The sequence below is a fragment of the Sciurus carolinensis genome, unplaced genomic scaffold, assembly GCF_902686445.1.
Source record: "Sciurus carolinensis unplaced genomic scaffold, mSciCar1.2, whole genome shotgun sequence".
Taxonomy (NCBI): Eukaryota; Metazoa; Chordata; class Mammalia; order Rodentia; family Sciuridae; genus Sciurus; species Sciurus carolinensis.
This window is the reverse complement of record NW_025920138.1, coordinates 34,623-45,181: the sequence shown is the minus strand read 5'-3', so window position 1 is coordinate 45,181 and position 10,559 is coordinate 34,623. Positions and strand designations below refer to the sequence as shown.

Below are 10,559 nucleotides of genomic sequence, written 5' to 3'. Positions count from 1 at the left end.
AAGTCTTACTATCACATTCAAGTATTCTTTGAACAGACGCTAAACCTGACTTTTGGCAAATGATGCCTTACTGCTAAGAATTCAAATAAGTAGGTGGTATAAAGGTTCTAGCCACCCAAAAAGAAACTGGGAAATAAAATAGACCATTCAATCATTGGAAAAGTCAGTTAGCCAGAACACAGAAAGAGAATGAAATTAAAAACAAATGACCCATTGGCTAAAAAGTAAGTTCTTCTTAACCATTACTGTCACCTTCAGGTAAAATGAAGTAGCTGAGCAAGTAACCACTGCACAACATGTTACCCCTAACCTTCCATATAGCTGAGATATGAAGAACCAAGGACACCACTTGCCTTAATAGATAATGCATAGAGATGGTTCAGCATAACATGGGTGGGTCCAGAAAGTAAGGCTGGATCACACTAAGAGGAACAAAAAAAAAAAAAAAAAGAAACAAGAATACATTAGTTGTATGAACATACCATCAGCTTACACTTTCTTAGAGGTTTCTGGGACTATTAAGAACACCTTATCTTTATCTCCTTTTAATAGTGTAACTGCTCCAGTATGTATCAATAATACATTCTTATTACAGAATATTTGGAAAATTCTCAGTTCATGGCAGAAACTCTAAGAATCAAGATCTGCTAATCCAATAGAGCTAAAACAAAAACCTTACCTACAACAACTATGGAAGATTTGCATTAAATGGCAAAAGTAATCTTAGAATCAATGAGAATAAATACAGAAGTCAATTATATGCAAGCAAAAATTGTAACTCTTTTGTGTATCCCCAAATGATAAGTATTCCTTACCTCATGTTGGAATAGAAATCTCAGAAATAGGTTCTCAAATTCACTGTGGTCCTGAGTTTTTCAGAAACAGAGACAATTATAAGCTTTGATTTTAGTTCCTGAATAAGCTAACAAACCAGACTTGATAAAAGCAGTCTATAGTGCTATTCCTATGTATATAATTTATAATCTCAATATACCTTTATAGCAATCCCAACCTCTAGGATTACTGAATTTTGGCCAAATTAATTCTACAGTTCCCCAGATTCTCCAGCAATATTCTCAGGATACTTACAGAAATATTAGTGTCCTTGTTAAGAATAACTTAGAGTAGGTGAGGAAGAAGGATGGGTGGGGATTTGAATCTCTCTTCAGATAAAAATACATATATTTCTTGACCATAAGGCCCAGGGTGTGAGCTGGAAAGATCTAAAAGATATTTCCACAAATATGAGCAAAAGTACAAAATTAGGACAATGCATAGAAAAATACATGGCCACTAATGTTAAATATATAAGTCATGGATCAGAATTTTTAACCCATTGGGTCTACAAATGTCAAGTAGTGCAAGGAAAAATTTGCCTAAAATGGCAATGAGATTCCATGAAGATGAGAAGGGTCATAGACTTGAGGTAAGGAAAGAGCTACCCTATTTATCAGCTTTACAAACTTGGAAAATGCCTTTACCACAATCAGTTTCCTCATCCATAAAAATAAAAAGAATCCTTTCCTTATTTCCAATGTTTTTTTTTAGGAAACTGAAGAGATAATGGATGTGAAGAGGCATTGCAAATTTTCAAACAATGTGAACAAATTAGACTTCATTTTTCCTCCCACCCAAGAAACACATAACAATGCTACAAATTCTAGATTTCTGATACTACAATGACTGCAGCAATAAGAACAAGAGCTATGTAATAGTCATTAGGGAAATGCAAATCAAAACCACAGTAAGATGCCATTTCATACTCACTAGGATGACTATAATTAAAATGACAAACTAATGAATACTGGCAAAGTTGGAGAAGTTGTAACTTTCAAACTACAGTATTCCCAATGCCAGTTGGAATCTACAATAGCATAGCCACATGGGAAAACCGTTTGGTAGTTCTTCAAAGAGTTAAACAGAAAGTTAACATGTGACTCAACAATTATATTCCCAGGTATATATCCAAGATATATGTGTCCACATGAAAACTTGTATGTTAATGTTTATGGTACCAAAAAAAAGACACAATACAAATGTCTATCAATAACAAATAAACAAAATGGTATGTCCATACCATGGAATATTTTTGTTTCATAAATATATACATGTTTCAATTTGGATGAACCCTGAGACATTAAGCTAAGTGAAAGAGTCTCACAAAAAGTAAGATGAATAGACAAATCCATAAAGACAGAAAGTAGACTTATGGTTGATAGAAGTATGAGAGAGAAAGAAATGGAAAGTGACTGCAAATGGGTACAGGGTTTCTGGGGATGATAAAAATGCTCTGGAACTAGTGGTAATCTAACACAACTCTGAATATACTTAAACTTATGAAACTGTACAATTTAAAAGGATGAATTTTATGGTATGTAAATTATACTTCAAAAATGGAAAAAAATAATGCATCCTTGAAGGAAAAATTTAACAATAAAGAAAACTGATTTTGTTTAAAAATTTATAAAAAATGTTTTATAGTCTCCAGTGGAAGATTATAATAGTTCATTTAAAGAATGGATTTCAGTTAAACATACATGAAGCAAAAGCAAAATTAATAAATACAGTGATATTATACAATATCTTAAAAACTTTTCAAAGCACATCCAGTTATTATGTCATGTAATCCACAAAACACTGCTGGGAAGTACACAGAATAGGTTTTTTTTATTTCCTTGTCATCATCATCACCCAAAAAATAAATACAAATTGGTTAAGTAACTGGCTACACTAAACTTAGTGCAAATTAAAACCTAATAAAAATGTATTCTAAGGCTGACCTGAATGGATTGGAAAATTAGGTGAAAGAGGGAAGTGAGAAATATCAAAAGTATTCTGGTCTTCTCTCTGTATAGTTATGATTGACTATTATTCATTGGTGACTTTGCCAGAATCATATAATGCAAAAATATAGTTACCAGTGGCCTCATAATTTAAGTTGGTATCTTTAAACCCTTTTAAATCTCTGCCCACCAGTCAAAAAGTATGTCTAGCTTAACTTTGAGAGCTTATATAATGAAAACATTATTATCCAAAATTTCCTAAATAATTATTATACTATGCAGTTTTAGAAACAACATGTCACACTTATGACCTGTGATTATTAATATGCTCCACTTCAGGACTTGTGATTGCTGAGAAACACTGAGTTCAACCCCTGATTTTACTGTTATGGAATACAGAATGAAAAGAATTGAGGGCCTTGTCCACAATGGTAAAACTACTTAGTACCAGAGGCAGGTTTTGAACACAAAGCAAGAAGAATACTCAGTGTAAGTACTGTGCACAGTTCCTTAGACAAGCATAGCTCTTACTGTAAAGTAGCAAAACAGTAATTATGAATGTGGTTTGGAGAATATTTGCATTACTGACATAGTAAATTAAGTAGAGATGAAGGTCTTAGAAAAAATAATATTATAGGAAACAAAAGGAGCTGGGGATATAGCTCAGCTGATAGAGTGGCCTTGCAAGCCCAAGGCCCTGGGTTAAATCCTCAGCACTGCAAGAAAAAAAAATTGAAACTAAAGTATATAGAGATCTTTTCCAACACCAGGAGATTTTTAAATCAAAAATTTACAAAATTTTGAATATATGCAAACAAATTGCCTGATATTGTGTGTGTGGTTGTTGTTTATTAAGGTACTTTTCCCCAATGACTACTATACTTATAGGGTCTCATAAAACTACAGAACTGCCAACTGATTTATCGAACTGGAAGATGAGGCTGAGGCAGCTTAGTAAGACAAAGGAGGCACATCTAGTCTCCGCTGCATGATACCACCAAAGGTCAATGGAAAACTTGAAATATTACTAGAAAGATTTTTTGAACAATAGGCTGTAGCCCACTATTGGACTTTAAAAAATACAATAGCAGCCATGTGCTATGGCACAGGCCTGTAGTCCCAGTGACCCAAAAGGCTGAGGCAGGAGGATCTCAAGTTCAAGGCCAGTCACAGCAATTGTGAGACCCTGTTTCAAAATAAAAGGGGTTGTGGTTATAGCTCAGTTGGTAGAGGGTCTCTGAGTTCAATTTCAGTATCAAAATAAATAAATAAGCAAATAAATAAATGAATAAATAAATATTTTTAAAAAACAGAAAAGAATACATCACAGGGAATAAAGACAAACATTATACCACAAATTATACTTCTGTATATCTGTGTATGTGTGTATTGGGCTGCAATGCAAAATAAATGTCTTACTGTAGATACTTGGTTAGAAAGTTAAAATACACTAGACTGAGATTTTTTTGGTATAAAGAATAGGATCTAAATATTTATATAAGAAATATGTGCACATATATAAAGGATTCAGAAGATTCCTGAAAAGAAATGGAAATAAAAAACAAAATTAAAAGATTACTTTCAAGGAGGAAATGTAAAAAACACTTCTCTGTTACAAGAAAGACAAGGCAAAAGAGAGCAAATATTATAAAATTACCTCAACAAAATGTTTCACAGCTTTCCATGAATCTAGTTTTAAAGCATTAAACACCTCAAAATCAGATTTCTTGACATGGGTCAAATTGTTAATCATGCCAACATGACTGGTAACCATAGGCTGAAACAATAAGCAGAAAAAAATTCTTGAATTTCCTTTTTGAATTCCTGTCTTCCTCCCATCTTCCTCTCAGCATCTATTAAAGGTTACAATTGATCACACTCAGCATCTCTGTCTTTTATTGAGAGGAATCCTTTAGGGTAAGGGAACTGCTACCATCAATTCAGAGAGCAATGATAGTTAAAATGAGGCTGCTAAGTCATGGTGACCTTTGGAGATCAAAACCTTACCTCTGATGGATCATGAACCCACTGTCCAACTACAAAATACTTGTATTGGTTCTCTCCCAGCAGGGAGATCCAAGATGGCAATGAAGTCATTATGGATGTAGAAGAAAACAGAAGGTCAGTCAAGTTCCTTTAAGAAGACAGAATATAGAAAACCAAGTAGTAATTATAGTATTATACCAATGACTTCACATATTCCCTAAACCACTGTGTCCCTTGTATAAAAAATAATGTATACATTCAATCTCTTTATCTATATCATCTTGGACACATGTTTCCAACCCTTCCAACAACTTGTTTCTTAAACCAATGCCTAGAAAAAAAATAGTCAATGATCTCCCAAAATGGTTCATCTTGGTATAACTATTTTGCTCTAGCAGAACAGATCCCTCACAAGTATAAGCACCTTAACAGATTTGGAATATAGGAGTCCTTAATGTACTTCCCATATTTTGGTGAACCATTACTGGAAAAAGACCTATGTGGTTATCTGGGCCATTCTAATAATCAGTTAATTCATCATTTCTCTGCAAGTACCACATAACAATACCACCTTGAATTTTATGGTGCATTTTGCTTTATTGCAGAAGTCACAGCAACAGATTCTGTCAGTTACAAGCTTCCTCCAAGCATAGAAAAGACCTGTGTAACACTATCCTAAAGAATACACCCACAAAGCTATTATAAATTCCCTTGAGGTAATGATATCCTAAGTGGTAAAGCATCTGACTCACAGTGAGGTAAAAAAATAATGCCATAGATACTAAGTGGTCACAGAATAGGACATATTCCAAAGAAATCATCTAGTGAGTGGAGATGGAAAGTTCAGCCTATTCTCTTATTAGAAAGGATAACAGGTCAGGCTGTATTCCTGGACCCCTCAGTCTCAACCAAAACACCTGTCTTCACCTCTTAATCAGTAGAATCTCGGTGCTCCAGTTGTTGAAAGACCCAGAAATGAAGACCTCCTTGCCTCCTTCAGACCGGTAGATAACAGTAGGCCAGGTCTGCTGGGTGAACTTTATGGAGTCATCCAAATCCTGCTGCCATGATACAAACTCTTTGTCCCCAGATAGCTGTAAGAAGGAGTAGGTTATCTGTAGAATAAATTGTGACCCAAGAATTCTTAAAAAGATCATTCTCCTTCTTAGAGTAGAGAGGGGTGCTAGGTAGGTTTCAACTAAGGAAATAAGCCTTAAAATTAGAATAAATCAGATTTTTACAAACCATAGAAAAAGAATTAATCTTGAACCAAAAATGGTCAAATGGCTTATGCTCAAGTGCTGCATAAATCATAGTCTCTTTTGATTTTGCATATATTACCCTTTCAGAGCCTCAAGATTGCCCTTAAAAAAAAAAGAAAAGAAAAAGAAAACCCTACTCCCTACTGCCAGTTTAATTCATAGGCAGGCAATTATAACATGCTTCTGAGTACCTCTTAAGAGAGAGAAAGAAATGAAAACAAAAGATGGTCATATTTTTAAAAATTAAGTCAGGTGTATATTTTTCACAAGAAACTATAAACAAATCTCAATTATCAAATGTAAAGAAAGTTAGAGATACCAAACTTCATAAAAAATTATAAACTCTATTTTTGTCAATAAGTTACACAAAGAAGGGACATTAAAATTTTAATATTAAAGGTTTTGGGAAGTAGCCCAGTGCCAGAGCACTTGCCTAGCCTATGTGAGGCCCTAGGTTCAAGACCCAGAACCACAAATTAATCAGTTAATTAATTAAAATTTTAAAAAGACCATTGATTTTATAAAATGGAGAAATAGTGAGTGGGAATGTAGCTTAGTGGTAGAGGACATGGCCTAGCTAGTGAGAGACAGTACTAGAACAAAAAAAGTGATTATGAAATTATACTTGCTCACCTATAACAGGTTTATTCTATTTGAGGTATAGGAATGCAAATTTTGGTGCCTCAAACAATGAAAGACAAAAACAACATTTTCCTTTAACAAAAACAATTCTATAATCAAAATATAATCAAATAAAGTTTGCAGGATTCTGAAAAATATTAACTCCTTAGTTTTTTTTTTTTTTTTTTTATTACCATCCCTTTAGATCAGTAATTGGCAAACTGCAGCCAGTAAGCCAGGGGCTTTTATAACATTTTTACTGAAAAATAACTACACTCATTTTATGCCTATTATCTCCAGATGTTTTCATGCCACCATGGAAGCAGTTGTGAAATACTGTATTATCTACATAGTCTAATATATTTACCATGTGGTCCCTTACAGGAAATATTTGCTAAGCCCTGCCTTAAACTGGTAACAGGTAAAAAGGACTTTACACTGTTAAGTAAAGATATGACCACACAAAATAAAGTGCATTAAAAAATACTAGCATATTTAATTAGGATTTTTTTGTGTGTGTGGTGGTGTGGGGAATAGAAAAGTCTACTTTCCATACTGTCTCTCACTATTATTCAAAACTACAGTCTGAGAAACCAGGCACATGATCTAAAATAAAATTCAAGGTCTGGGGATATACCTTGGTGATAGAGCACTTGCCTAGAATGCATGAGGCCTTGGGTTTCAGCCCCAGAAACACAGATTAATTCCTTAATTAACTAAAAGAAAAAAAATCTGAAAAAAGAAAACTGAAGAGGCTTTTACAATATTACAAGAAATTAGCATAAGAGAAAACCTAGTATCCATATTCTAAAAACAATGCATTCTGTCTGGCTGCATTAGACAGAAATTTTTGCATATGCCTAAGAATAACCTAAGATTCTGATTCAGACATAGGATCTGGGAATTTACTTTTAAAATCATCCCAGATAAGACTGTGATTATGTTAAAAATAGAGAAAAATCCTCATTTTTGAGGTTCATCATAATTTGTTATGACATCTGGAATTTGCTTCAAAAAACTGGTGGAAAAATTGATGGAGGAATAGTAGATTAGGGTATGGATGATATACATTCATTCATGATTTGATCAATCTCTAAACTTGGTGAGAGGTACACAGAGTTCATTATACTGTTCTCCCTACTTTGCACATGATTCAAATTTTCCATAAAGTATTTAAACAAATCTCAGGTGATTCCAATACATAAATAAGATTGGGAACCATTTAATTAGTCTGCTGCAAAAGGCTGGCATCCAATGGAGTCGCCACTGCCACTGTTTCTATCAATTATTTTACAACTTAGGATTTTTCATTTAGAATCTGAAAGCCACAAACTACTAATGCTCCAACATTTGGAGCAAAGACCTTCCACTTATGACATGACATTTCTGCGGTAGGATTGAATGCAGCTGACTAGAAAAAAGGTTGATAGTTTAAGTAAAACAGCAGAACCACTGATAAAAGAGGCAAAACAACAATTAAAATTATAGTTTGAAGAGGCTAGTAAAATACAGAGGGAAGAAAAGGGTCAGTAAAAAACCCTTAGATTTGGGTGGGACCATAAGAATTATATGAACCATTTTCTTGTTTTCCAAATGGCAAGATTGGAGTTAGGGAAAGAATGATCCAGAATAGGCCCCATTTCATGCAGAACAATTTGGCTTTAATTCAGGACACCAATGACTTCAGTCATGGTTTGACAAATACAATGTACTTAAATCCTGAGTCATTGATGTAGGAAAAGGGGTAAAAATAAAATGAGTTTGATCACCTTGGGAAAGTGTTAAAGAAGTAAATACAGATAGCTCTGTAGACAGACCACATGATGAGGAAAAAGTTATAAAGTGGGAGAGGAAGGAAAGGAATGGAGAAAAAGTCCCATGAAATGCCCATTTCAACCACCCTTATTCCTACCTCTGTGATGATGTTCTCAATTGGGATCCAAAAAGGTAAACCATAGCATCCAAATTCCATGTACTACTACTATGGCAAATAAAACTAATTTCTCTCTAAAACCTCAAACATATCCCACAATTGCCTCAATCCCTCCATTTTTCTATTTCACCCATGAACAGCCTATCAGAAAGAATTAAATGTATTTGTGCTGACACTTCTAAGTTATTAGAAACATTAGGATGGTAATCACATTGCTGTCAACTCCATTTGCATTTTCTGTTAGGGGGGAACACAATTGACCTCTTCCTGTAACTCTTTCAATTGAAAGCAAACTTTTCAGGGAAGCAATAAATTGTTGCTTTCAGGATAAGGAAAAATTTTGAAGGACTACTGTGAAGTGGAGCTATCTGGGAATCACTGGCTCTCCCACTTGAGAAGTTGACCTAAAAGTATAGCTGTCCTGAAAGCACAGTCACCACAACCAGAAAATATAGGACAAAAACTGAACAGTCAACTAAATGATGCCCTTTATTGATCTCCAAGTCTAGGCACACGTATTCTAGTTAACAAGTGGTGGGTGCTCACAGCCATGCCAAAGGGAGAAAGAACCTAAACTGCAGAGTTCCTAAAAGAGCAAAAAGGATCCAAACAGAAAATTCCAGGAAAAAAAATCACTTAGCCATTTCAAGGAAAATGTAAGCAACTGAGCTAGGGCCAGCAGCTCAAACATCTACCCGCTCAAGTTTTCCACCAAAGTTTGCAACCTATAAATTGTTAGAAGAACCAAGGATGGAAAGGACGGGGGACATGTCTATGGTTTCTGCCCTAAATATGTAGTTAAAGGCTTGGTCAAACCACCAAGAAAACAAGAATTCCATGTCTGCCTTATATGGAGGCGGCACCACAAGAAGAATTTACGATCCAGCGCCACCCTCCCTGGAATATCCCTTTAATTTAAAAAAAAAAAATTCTCATAACCCAGTTTAGTGTGATGAAAAGGAGCCAAGGAAAGGAGGAGGAGTCCAGAAGCCAAGCAGCAGCTGCACCACCATGGTAGGGGGCCCGGAGAGGGTACCTGGGAGTACAGCAGGCTGAAGACGCCTGGGTCACTGATGCTCCCCACCATGATCTTGTGCTCCTTTCCCAGGGCATGGCCGCATGGCCCTTTGAGCGTGCAGTCTTGCTGCCGTGATGCTCCCCAGACATCCGGTCGCTGGTGGTGTTTCCCATGGCTACAGCTCGATTGGGGGCCACTTGGTGCAGAGAGCTACACCAGCGGGGAACAAACACCCCAGTGGCCACATAAGGGTCACCCCGGCCCCACCGCTGTGCCTGCAGACCCAGGAAGGGAATCCCCACTGCAGAAAACCATGCCCCGTGATTCCGTCCTCCTGGCCTACAGGGACTCCCGCAAGCCCCCCGGGTCTCCGCCACCCCCACTCTGGAAAACCGCCGCCCCCACTCTGGAAACCCGCCCTCGGGACTCCCCAGCAGTACCGCACTCACTCCCGCACCCTGATCACCTCCAGTGATGCGCTCCATCTTCCCGGGACCACAGGCGCATTGGCCTTCGGGCAGGCAAGGCCACCAATAAAGTTATTGAAAGTAAAGCTGCACCCCTGGCCAGGGATCTGGGTTTCCTCCTAAAATGCCTACAAGGCCCGTAGCACAAGGCCTCTCCTGCACATTCCTGCCACCTGCTACCATGGTTCCCTGGCCCGCAGGCCTCTCTACCTGCCACAGCCTGGATGGTGGGCATGCACAGCTTCCAGCGCCGTGCTGGACAGGGACCAACCTGTGGGGACGCCACTCCCGAAGCTCTAGTGCTGTGGACACCGCGCTGCCTGGCGAGTGTACAGCTTGGAGGATGCCAGGGTCTCAGTGCCGCAGGACCGGTGCAACTTTCTCATGGCTGCCTCACGCAGTCTCAGGTGTGCGGAAACATTTTATGCGCCGCGTCTCTCTGAGTGGTGACCAGGAGAGGAATAATACCATAGACTTCATCTCCAGGCA

General features: G+C 37.1%; 1 pseudogene; it reads right to left on the bottom strand.

Moving 5' to 3' along the window:
- Positions 1 to 305: 305 nt before the first annotated feature.
- Positions 306 to 9,776, bottom strand: LOC124974224 (5'-AMP-activated protein kinase subunit beta-2-like; annotated as a pseudogene).
- Between the last annotated feature and the right edge of the window lie 783 nt (positions 9,777 to 10,559).